Genomic DNA, 12803 nt, shown 5'->3' on the forward strand with positions numbered 1-12803 from the left:
AGTAAAGGTGTTACTCTTCCCCAAATTGATCATTGGGTTAATGAGATTCTTATCAAAATCCAAGGAAAGTTTTTTGTACACATAGACAAGATTTTCTAAAAGTTATATGGAAAGACACAGTCTCCAGTGTAGCTAAAACAATCTTGAAATAGAGCAAGGTGGAAGAAGTCATTCTACTGATACTAAGGTCTCTTATATAGCTACCACAATCAAGACTATCTGGTTTTGGTCGGGGGATAGACACATAGATCATTGAAACAGAATGAGAATCTAGAAATAGATCCACACAAATATGCCCAACTGATTTTTGATGAAGGTGCAAAAGGAATTCAATGGAGGAAAGAGACTTTTCAGCAAACGGTGCTGCAGTAACTGGACATCCATAGTCACAAACAAACAAAAAACCCTTAAACTAAATCTCACGCTTTTTTTTTTGTAATTAAAAATTTTTTTTGGTATCAGGATTGTGCTAGTTTCATAAAATGATTTGGTAAGTCTTCCCTCCCCATTTATTTATTTACTTATTTATAATTGAAGTAGAGTTGAATTACAGTATTATATTAGTTTTAGGTACACAACATAGTGATCCAGTATTTTTATAGATTATACTCCATTTAAAGTTATTATAAAATATTGGCCATATTCCCTGTGCTGTACAATATATCCTTGTAGATTATTTATTTTATACATAGTAGTTTGTACCTCTTAATCACCTATCCTTATCTTGCGCCTTCCCCCTTCCCTCTCCTCACTGGTAACCACTAGTTTCTTCTCTATGTTTGTGAGTCTGTTTCTGTTTTGTTATATTCATTCATTTGCTTTATTTTTTAGATTTCCCATATAAGTGATAACATACATATTTGTCTTTCTACCTCTGACTTATTTCACTAAGCATAATACCCTCCAGATCCATCCATGTTGTTACAAATGGCAAAATTTCTTCCCTCCCCTTCTCTTTTCTGAAAATATGTAAGGTTGTTATTGTTTCTTTCTTAAAAGTTCAACACAGTTCACCAAGAATGTTATCTAGAGTGGAATTTCTTTATGGGAAGATTTTGGAGTATGAATACAATTGCTTTAGTTTGCATAAGACTATTTAGGTTTACTATTTCTTCTTGTTCTTAGTTTTGGTAATTTAAGTTTTCCAAGAAATCTGTCCATTTGACTAGGTTGTTGAATTTAATTTTCATAATTTTTCCTTATGATCTTTTTATATCTCCAGGGTCTTCAATGATGTCTTCTCTTTCATTCCTGAAATTGATAATCTTTGTGTTTTGTTTTCTTTTTCTTTAGAAGATTAGCTAGGAATTTATGAATTAAATTAATTAATAATTTAATTTTATTATATATTTCAAAGAACTAATTATGGCCCTATTGAATTTCTGTTTTCCTTTTCTTTTTATTTTATTGATTTTGTCTCATTTTACCGATACCTTCATTCTATTTTTTTTCAAATGATATGTTGTAGACCCTAGACACCATTATTTTTCTCTGAACAAGGTTGAGTTTTGTTCTAGCAGGCAGCTAAAATACTGAGAAATTACTTTAAGATGGTGAAGGCTTGGCTTTTGCCTTTGTTAGGTAGGTCTTTACTTTTATTTTGCTCTTGACTCTCAAGTCATGGTTCATTTTTGTTTCAATGGAAAGTCACTGTAACTTGGCAAGACCTGAACTCCATACCTCTTGCTATGGGAAGCTGAGGAAATTTTTGCTCAGCTTTCTTAGACTTTCGGCTGTTGATAACCCCCCTTGGGTCTTTGGAGTCTTGCTACATCATGAGCTGTTTTGCAGTCAACCAAGGATTTGAGGGGAGTTTCTACACAGATTTTGGTGTTCTCCACTGTGGGTCCCTCAATTTCCAGGGGCTCTAAATATGTTCTAAATGTGTCCTCTGACTTCTCAGGGAAATAAAAATGCAGCTTTCTCCTCGATCTCCATTTACGTACTTGGGTTGGGGAAAGCCTTAGGGAAAAGCCAAAAAATGTGATCTCACCTAGTTTGGTTCCTTTCACTCAAGAGTTGAATCCCCTCCAGTTTCAATCTGCTTTTGGTGGCTCTCCCGTGCCTTTCCACAGTTGCATTTTATACTTCATTTACAGTTTGTAATCGTTTGGGCAGGAGAATGACACTGATAACAAGTTACTCCATCATTACCCTTGGAACACAATAAACCTCATTTTTATTGTTAATATTACACTAAGAGAATTTGCATGTTTTTATCTTATTATTATTATGAACATTTATTATTACCAATTTTACCTCTGTTTCTCCTTCATTATCACTTTGGCTTTGATTTAGTAAATGTAATTGTGCTTTTATTACTAGAAGTGTTTTGGCATCATTCTTACTTGTGGACAAAATAGGTGTAAATTTATTATGGATAGTTTATCCATCCATTTTTTTATTACCAAAAGTTTATCCATAGGTGAGTTTAAAAAGAAACCATCAAAAACAAAAGTCTCAGAACTCACAGGTATTTAATTCCTATGTCTATGAATGCATATCAGTAACTTGATGATTATCAATAGCAGTACTTACATAACGTCTTACAATTATCACTATGCATTCTTTGAGCACTGTAGTTAAGCAGCACTGGACTTGAAGATGTCAGCGTGACAGTTGAAATGGGGTTTTCACTTTGTTTTCCTTCTTGCTTTGGCTTCATAATCCCATGACTACTCCTGGTTAGGATGTTTTTGTCTTCAAGCTTCAGTGAGCTGTGTTCATAAAGAAGCAGAACAATGGTGGACGAATGAGGAGGTAAATGAAGAGGCCATGGAGGAGGAGAAAGTCTATACTTGAATAATTATAAATTGTTCATGGGGAATGGTTGAATATATATTAGTGATCTTGACTTTTGGCAAGACATTTACTGAGAAAATAACTCCCATTGCTCTACAATGAGAGTGTTCAGCAAATAACAGCTCAGGGCTCCACTTCATTTTCCTTTTGAATTAATCTCCTCAAAGTCTTTCTTTAAGAATCCATTAGTAGGTCAGAGGGCTTAGCATCAGTTTCATTCTCCTCTATTCTTTTTCCTCTCATGGCTTCCCCCCACCCCCTGCTTAGACTCTATTTTTCCTTCTCCTTTTAGAAGCTATAAAAATATGTAAGTAATAAATTTTTTTTTCTCCATTGGTCATTACGTGCATATGGTACTTAGTGAAGACATGGTTATTTAGCAGAATGGATGTTTATAAAATAAAAGGAACATTGTTAATAACTAACATATGGATTTTCTAAGTAATTTACTAGTATAATGTAAATGTAAATATTTTAGGTGGAAGAAATGCAAATTTTCAAGCAACTGCCCATCCATCAGGGTTGCTGTAATTTTTATTAGGCTTGTGAAAAGTTAAGGAATGTAAGACTGTGCATTGTAACTTATGAAGTTCAATACTCAAGGGCAGTATTTTTATCCACTTGAAAACTGAAGAATATTGAAATGGCCCTAATTGCATTTAATTGTTTGTAAATGTTATAAAGCAAATCCTTTATCAGTCTCCATACTAAGTGTTCTAATATTTCCCATTTTCAACAAATGTAAATAGGACTTTGAAAACTTTGTCTGTCTAAAAGAAGGCTAGATGTTATTGTGCATACTAGTCACATGGACCTGGCTGAGAGCTTTAAGCTATGAGTTTTGAGAGTGTAAGCAGAAGATAAAAGTCTTATCAAAAACTAAAATTATAGACCCAATAAGTGGTATGAGCATCTATGCAACCAGATAAAAAGAGCACCACCAAAGAGGCTAGCTAGATCCTCCACCTGGCTCTCTGTATCTTATTCTCTAGTTGCCTGGCAATGGACAAGCTTAAGTTAGATTTTAATTGAAAGAGAAAGAGTTTCCTCAGATCATTTTATTCTTATGAGTATAATATTCTACTTCTTTCAATTTCTCTATTAGTTTGTATTACTCTTTTTTATTGATATATATATATATATACATACATACATATGACTTATAAGCATTATTTTTAAATTATTGTAAGTGACATAAAGACCAAGATACAAGGATGATATAGCTGCAGTGGTGGTAAACCCACTGACAATTTGATCGATTTACCTAAGTGGCTGCCTTCCTCCCTCACTAGTTCCCCTGGATTCCTTTCAAAGAAGTAAATTCAAATGAAGAGGACTACCCTTTCAGAGCTTTTCTTTCATCAGTGGTTTGTGGTAATTGCACTCTATTGCTAGAGGCTCAACGAGCACAAAATGTTTAGTTTTCTAGTTACTAAATTTGAAGCATATTTTTTTTAGGATCATAAGGTGAAAATTCTAGTTTTATATAACAGTTAAAATTTGAAATTGTGATGAGGTGAACCATTCACCAGAAAGTCCTTATCAGGAATATCTTATGAGAAAGACAGTCATACTGAAGGGAAGCGAGTAGTGAGGATGTACCAGGAGAGCCCAGCGTAAGGGGCAATTCTGACCACCCCTAAGCTGCTAGTGGGCAAGTATGGGTTGGGAGCTGAAGTCCTTTTGGTCTCTTCCAGTTCTGGAAGTAATGTGAAGTGAGACAGGGGAAATCAGAAAGTGAAATAGAGAGGTAAAACAGAAAAGCAGAGTGCCTGGAGAATTTTAGTAATAGCATTAAAAGTTTTTCTGGATTGACGGGTGAGACAATAGAGAATAGTTGTAATGCCAAAGAATGGAAGAGAAGAAAAACATGACTTGTATAATATTGCTGTTGTTTATAAATTAAATCACTAAAATTGTATTATATGCAAGTAAAGACTGTAATTCCTTTTAAATTCCTCTTAGTTGCTCAGTTGTGCTGCTTTGAATGTGACTTTGAGTTGAGCCTGAGCCACATGGGGTCCCAGATTTATTTTGTTCACAAAATTCCGTGGTTTCTAAGTGTGAAAAGGTACATTAAAAGCTGATTTATCTTTTAGAATAAGAGGCACAAAACCAGTCATAGAAAGAACAATAGAGTCCTTGAGTTCTTACTCTGCTCTTCCACCAACTACCCGGAGGATTTGGGGGAATTTTTAACTGTTCTGGGCCACATTTTCTTAATTTGCAAAATAAAGGGCCAGGTGAGGTAATTGAAAGGTTAGCTTTTGCCTCTGAAAATCTGTGTTTTATTAGTTAAAATGTCAGCATGAGCAAATGGAGTTATTTTATTACTAATGACTATTAATACATTTATAAACAATAATGCCAACAATAAGACTAGCTGTCCCTTAATGAATCTTTTTCTCTATGTCAGGAATTATCTGTATATTATCTAACTATGTCTTATTTAATTTTGACAATAGTCCTTTAAGGTGGGTATTATTATCCCCATTTTATAGGTGAGGAAACTGAGACTCAGAAAGTTTAAATTAGCTGAGACCTCAAGCTTGCAGCTAATTGATGCTAGAAATGAGATCTGAACCCAGGTCTACCTGACTCTGAGGTCAGGATGGTGTCAGGAAATATGTCTACAAAAGAAGGCTTGAGCCCCCTGGCCTGAGTATCAGAACCAGCAACTCCCAGAAGGTATCACAGCAATTTCCAGCATCCCCAGAGCAAGGCTTGACAGTGAGCTGTCATCATTCAGTCAGCTAGCACCCCAGAGTGCCATCGCAGCTAATCTTTTTCAGTAGCTTTGTAGCATTCACTAGGTGAAGAATTGCTGCTGTTTCCTTCTCTCCCTAGAAATACCGCTATCCATATTCAAGGTGAACCTACAGCTTGTTCTGTGCAGGGTGGAACCAATGGATGGGTCCTGTTGGGTTGGCCAAAAGGTTCGTTCTGTTTTTTCCATAAGATGGCTCTAGTAGCACTTAGTTGTCTTTAACTTCATTTGAAACAATTTTGTTAGATTGTATGTGACAGTTGTCCTATCTGAGTGCATTTAAAAAAAGACTTATCAAAACTGGTGAAATTTTTGTAGCCATTTTAATATTGAAAATGGAAGAAAAAAAGCAACATTTGCAGCATATTATGCTTTATTATTTCAAGAAAGGTAAAAATGCAACCGAAACGCAAAAAAAGACTTGTGCAATGTATGGAGAAGGTGCTGTGACTCATCGAACGTGTCAAAAGTGGTTTTGGAAGTTTCGTGCTGTAAATCTCTCACTGGATGATGCTCCATGGTTGGGTAGACCAACTGAAGTTGATAGCGATCAAATCAAGATATTAATTGAGAACGATCAATGTTATACCACGTGGGAGATAGCCGGCATACTCCAAATATCCAAATCTAGCGTTGAAACTCATTTGCACCAGCTTGGTTATGTGAATCACTTTGATGTTTGGGTTCCACATAAATTAAGCAAAAAAAACCTTCTTGACCATGTGTCCGCATGTGACATACTTAAGCCTAATGCAAACGGTCCATTTTTGAAACAAATTGTGATAGGTGATGAAAAATGGATACTGTACAATAATGTGGAACGGAAGAGATCATGGGGCAAGCGAAATGAACCACCACCAACCACACCAAAGGCCGGTCTTCATCCAAAGAAGGTGATGTTGTGTATATCGTGGGATTGGAAGAGAGTCCTCTATTATGAGCTCCTTCTGGAAAACCAAATGATTTATCCCAAGTACTGCTCCCAGTTAGACCAACTGAAAGTAGCACTCGACGAAAAGTATCCAGAATTAGTCAATAGAAAACACATAATCTTCCATGAGGATAACACAAGACGGCATGTTTCTTTGATGACCAGGCAAAAACTGGTACAGATTGTCTGGGAAGATCCGATTCATCTGCCGTATTCACCAGACGTTGTACCTTTGGATTTCCATTTATTTAGGTCTTTACAAAATTCTCTTCATAGAAAAAATTTCAATTCCCTGGAAGACTGTAAAATGCATCTGGAACAGCTCTTTTCTCAAAAAAATTAAAAAAGTTTTGGGAAGTTGGAATTATGAAGTTACCTGAAAAATGGCAGGAGGTAGTGGAACCAAAGGATGAATACATTGTTCAATAAAGTTGTTGGTGAAAATGAAAAATGTGTCTTTTATTTTTACTTAAAAACTGAAGGCACTTTTTGACCAACCCAATATATTGAGAGGTGCAGAATGGCATTCTTACAGACTCCACGCTACTTTTTTTTTTTTTTCAAACTTCAGGCCTAAAGCATATCTGCTTGTGCCATAGCTACTCTTGAAAGATTCTGTTGGGTTTTATGTAATAGTTGCTCAGAATCTCAGTAAGTTTCTTAGGGAAAACAATTCTGAGGGTTCTGACTCTTTTTGTTAAACATAATTTAAAAATCAGTCCTCAGGCCAGGCAGGCTGTACATACACTATGATTGTCATCTTCCTCTCCTCTGTCCCTCTCCCCTAAAACAAACACATTCCCTCTTTCTCTAGTTAGCAAACTTAAGCCCCCATGTCTATCTAAGTATACAGACCCAGATGGGGAATGGAGAATGATGTATGGAGCTGTCTGCATCCATTTCAGCCAGACAACATGCCATCTTACACCCAAACCAAATTTATGGAGGAAACATCTTAGTTGAGTCCTAGACAGAAAGAGCAACAATAGGAGCTTGTTGTCCTGACCTATAAATAAGGTTGTAAAATTTTAGGGAATGCATCACGGTCTTCTTCCACATAAATTTTAAGGCATAATTGTGAGCTTTCCAGCTAGAATTAATTGTTCTCTCTTCTGTGGTCCTAGACCACATTTATTTATATCTCTATTATAATATGGATCCTACTTTTTTCTTGCATTACTGTGATTTATGTATGTGCCTTATCTCTCCTCCTAGACTGTAAACTTCTTAAGGCCATAGACCATATTTATAGACTCAAACTGAATATTTAAATGCTTAGAAACATAGCTTAAATCTTTCTGATATTCTCCTACCATATATCTGTGAAACATCTAAAATTTAAAGTTCACAATAATGACTTGAATTCAGAATTCAAAGTTGGTTAGAATGCTTAGGATTATTTCTTTGTAGAAAAGAAAATGTTAGTAAAGAGGATTATCAAGATATATAACATGTCCTTACCATTTGGCCAAGTCAGATCTTAACAGTAGGAGAAATTGTGTGAAATAGAAAGAAAAGGCATAATCCTTTTTCTATTGACAGACAATCTCTCTTCATAAAGCCAGGCTAGTTTCTCAACAGAGGACAGTGCTCCTAGGACCGTTGGAGGTTTGTGAAAGATTCAGTTTTCATTTCTGTCCCAAATTCTGTCCCTAAGAGGGTAAAGATATATAGGATAAATAATACATTTCAATCAAAGAGAGATAATGGCTTTATCAGATTGTATCTGTTGTTAAAATTCTAAATGTTATTTATTTGATTCACTAGAGATGATCAGTTATATTGCCATTCCAAAGCCCTTTGGAGCTACAAAGCCACTTTTCCTACTATTTGCCTTTTTGAATTATATCCTTTTTCTGTCTCTCCATAAAGATCAAAGTATGATGTTTTAGAGATTTTCACTGATAAATTCTGCAAGGTCAATAAAGTGACATTTTGCCCAGAGATCCTGATAATCAAGATTGTATCAGGGCTTTTCACTTGCTTATTATCTATTTATTATCTTTTTTAATCTCTGTCTAACTATCATTTATTTTATCTCTCATCTATCCATCCACCCATTTATCTACCCTCTTTCTTAGTCCAAATCTGCCTTTGATAAACAAACAGTCCTCTAATTTTACAAGCATATTTTTCCTCCTTCTCTCCCATGTTCCCTCTTTCCTTATCTCTCTTCCCTCTTTCATTCCATCTTTCCTTCCTTGAGATCCTACTTTAGGCCAGGCATTGTATATAAGGGAAATACATACAACCCATGATAACAAAGATTAGAGGACTTTACACTATGGTAGTGACACAGATTGGCAAAGAAGCCATTTTACAAAGCAAGAACAGCAGCTCTCATGAATATATTCAAAGCAAAATGAGAGTAGAAAGAAAAGAGCAGGTAAGAAAAAGGGATAACAGTTGAGTCAAAATTTGAAGGATGAGTGAGTAGGAGTTTTTATACAGACATTTCAGGCAGAGGGAATTATATATGCCAAGACAGAAGAGAGGTGTGACTCAACAGGACATGTTCAGAGCATTAGAGACATTTGATATTGCCTACAAGGCAAGTGTGTAGGAAGAGTTGGGGATAGGATGATGGGAGACGATGATCTTGGCTGCCATACCAGGCAGTTTGTCCTTTATCCCAAAGGCTCTAAGAGCCATTGGAGGATTTTGAGCAGAGAATGACAAGCTCTAACTTGCATTTTAGATGGATGCAAGGCAAGACTGGAGGAAGGGAACCAGAAAGGAAAGGTGGCCTTCCTCCTTGTGTCCTTACATGTCTTTATATCTCACTCCAGGTGAGCGATGCTGAGAAACTGAAAAAGGGTAGTGGCAATGACAGTGGAAAGCAAGGGAAAATGAAAGAATTACATAGGAGATAAAATTAACCTAGTGATTGGATAGGGGAGACAGTAAGAAAGACTCTATAGTCTTCTAGCTCTTACTGCACTCCTTGTATATTTCTCATTTGAATTGTAACATTTTACACACTGAACTTTTATTATTATTTTTTTTTTATTGAAGTATAGTTGATTTACAATGTTTCAGTTGTACATCAAAGCGATTAAATTATACATATATATATTCTTTTTCGAATTCTTTTTCATTATAGGTTATTTCAAGATATTAAACATAGCTCCCTGTGCTATATAGTAGGTCCTTGTTTTTTTACCTGTTTTATATATAGTAGTGTGCATGTGTTAATCCCAAATTCCCAATTTATCCCTCCCCCACCACCACTTTCCCCTTTAGTAACCATAAGTTTGGTTTCTGTGTCTGTGATAGACATTGAACTTTGCTATTTCATATGCTCTCCAGTAATCTATTGGTCAGAAAAGTCTATCAGCATTAGTTGAAAAAGCTCCATTTTGGGGCCTACCATCAAATTATAGAGTTAGACCTCTACTAAATTCCTGCCTGTCTGAGATTTTAATTTTTGAATGAGAGATTTCTCTGGAATACTTTGTAGGTCTATATTCCTAGTAGACTTCTCTGAGATGACTTGTTTTTTTAAAAGAAGTTTTGACCCTCACGCGGGTAGCTTCTACCTAGTGCTCTTAAGCTAGGTTGAGGTCGTCTTATTCATAAGTGTATAAAAATGCCTGATTCATCAAAGCAATCACTATCAGGAATCACCATGGTCTTTACAGTGTACTATAAAGATGTATGTTACCTCTGACAGGGTTGGAGATATATATTGGTTAATTTTTAGATATTCTGATCTGACATAATTAGAGCTATTAGATTCCCATAATTATCAACATATGAAATTTTTGGCAGTTTTAAAAGTTTTTTTTGTGGAGAAAATGTTGTAGTTGGCATGACTCCTGTTTTTAACTTGTGTTTAACATTCTCCTTTTGTTCCATTCTGAATAGTTGGAGGAGTGCATGATTGAGCCTGTCAATTTGAAATATGGTTTTTAGATTTCAAGATATTGTAGAGATTTTTTTTTACTCTTCTTTTCTTATGACTGAAGGAATTAAGTAGCTATTTTGGAAGATATTTTTGTTCCCATTTTGTGAGGCATTCCACCCAGGACATTCATTTCTTTTCCATTCCTTTAGTAATAATGGTAGTAAAATAATAATAATAATAACAGCAATTATAATAGCTAACAATTATAATACCTAACAATTGTTGAAATACAGGTATGTGCTGACACTATATAAATTGTTTTATATGAATTATCTCATTTATACTTCACAATAAGTCTATGAATCAATGTTTTTATATCCATTTTGCAAATGAGTAAACTGAGGCATTGAAAGTTTAGGAAACTTCTTTAATGCTAAGTAGCTTAAACAAACAGAGCTGGGATTTGAAACCAGTCTGTCTGAGGTAATCACTTTACTATATCAGAAGACCCTTTATAGTCTTCCTTAAATATATATGTATATGTAATAATTATATATATGTAATATATCTATAAAACTTCAAAAGGAACATTGTCAAGACTGGAAATTAGAGAATTTCATGTTGGACTTTGTTTCTTGCTAAGTGTGTGATTTTGAAGAATCATTGATTTGCTTAAGCAAAACCTCTGGTAGCTGAAAATAGTAACAAATGAATATACACATGACAAACAGGTAGGGTCTGTCTTAAGAACATAGATTCAAGTTTTAACTTTTACAGAGTTCGGGCGGAAAAGAGTTCTAAAATGTGCATTCAACTAAGAGAGAACCTTTTAACAGTAAGAGGTCTGAAGTTTTTGACTTATAACCACAGCTCTATTAAAAACCTCAGGCATTTTTCTCACTTCAGTTGGTATTGAATAAATTTTTTTTTTTAAAAAGTGGGTATCTCCTGATTGGGGGACTTGCAAATACCCATTTTTATTCAAAAACTTTAGTTACAGCTTTACAAATGAGAAATATATCTTAATTCAAGAAATTTCCAGAAATATACAAACTCATATAGTGGAGAACATCACTAAAATGCAGTGAAATTAGGGATAGAAATGGACTGCAAGCAAAATTGTAAAGAAGACAGGTTGTGCTCTCGGTTACCAGCCTTCCCAATGATCATCTCTCCTTTTCGTCCTAGGATAGCAAGTGTACTAGGGTCCCATATCCACCAAGATTGTCTTCCTGATCTTTCATTAGATCTGACTTGCAAATGATTGAAATGGATACCCTTCCATAGATATTTCCATTTTAGAGGTATAAGAGATTTTACCTGAGGAGATAAATACATAACAAAATTTTAGGCAGGAACCAGGGAATAGAGGTAGTTACTTAAGCTCCTGGGAACTTTGTAAACTCTCTAGAAAGTACAGCAGTATTTGTCTGTATGCAAAGCTGGTCCTGTCTCTTTAGCTAATGTTATCTTTTTTCAGATTGAGCTAAGTCTGAGATTCTCTCTTCCTTGATCAGTCAGTCAACCACATTCAAATGTCCAGTGTATACAAAGGAGATTATGGCAATGACTCATGTCTTTTAATTTCAGCTCATGGGAGAGAAAGGAAGTACAGATAATAAAAACCACAATTAACTTTTGTTTACTGTGTCACAGTTTGCAAAACGCTTTTTACATGCATTATCTCATTTAATTTTCACCATATTTCTAAAAAGTAGGCATTTTCATTATATCTGTTTTACAGCTAAAGACACTAAGTTTTAGAGAGGATTGGAGCCAGTCTCAAGTCATCTGGCTTTTAAACTGCAAAGCGAGGGCTTGAACCCATGTCACTGCTTCCTGCAATTCTTGGGACATGGTTAGCTAGATAAATATTGATTTTCTTTCTCATTTCTTCACTTGCTCTCTGCCCACCTGCCCTCACTCATTGTTCCCTCTCTTCTTTGAATCTGTCAACTCACCAATTTCTCCTCATGGAAATAAATCACATAAATATGAAATATCATTAATATCATAAATAAATTTTAATAATAGCTTGTTGAGTAAAGGTATGTGTGAAACAAATATGTATAACCCTTAAACAACAAATATTAGTTGAGGGAATGCATTGTGAATGAATGAGTAAATCAACAAATTAGAGCAGTAGAGAAATCTGGGCAAGTTGAGGGTTTGTCAGCCCAAGAGAAGTAATTGTGTGAGTATCTGAAAGACTTTCTGGCCTTCCCTCTCTATTAATACAGGTCTAGTCACCGTCTAGCAAGGATCCCATTTACTTTGTCCTTAATGAGTTATTTACTCAAAGACAGTTTTCGCAAACAAAGCCTCTAATTTAGAACTGAGGCTTTTTCATATTTTGGTTGTAAGGAGTCATGAAAATTAGAGCACGATCTATACAATCAGAAATTGGTCATTTTTTATTTGACCATTTGCTTCACTCTGCTATGTGCTTCACTGTG

The sequence above is a fragment of the Delphinapterus leucas genome, chromosome 12 (assembly GCF_059928025.1).
Source record: "Delphinapterus leucas isolate spDelLeu-1000000601 "Yukka" chromosome 12, BTC_Dleu_Yukka2, whole genome shotgun sequence".
NCBI classification, from domain to species: domain Eukaryota; kingdom Metazoa; phylum Chordata; class Mammalia; order Artiodactyla; family Monodontidae; genus Delphinapterus; species Delphinapterus leucas.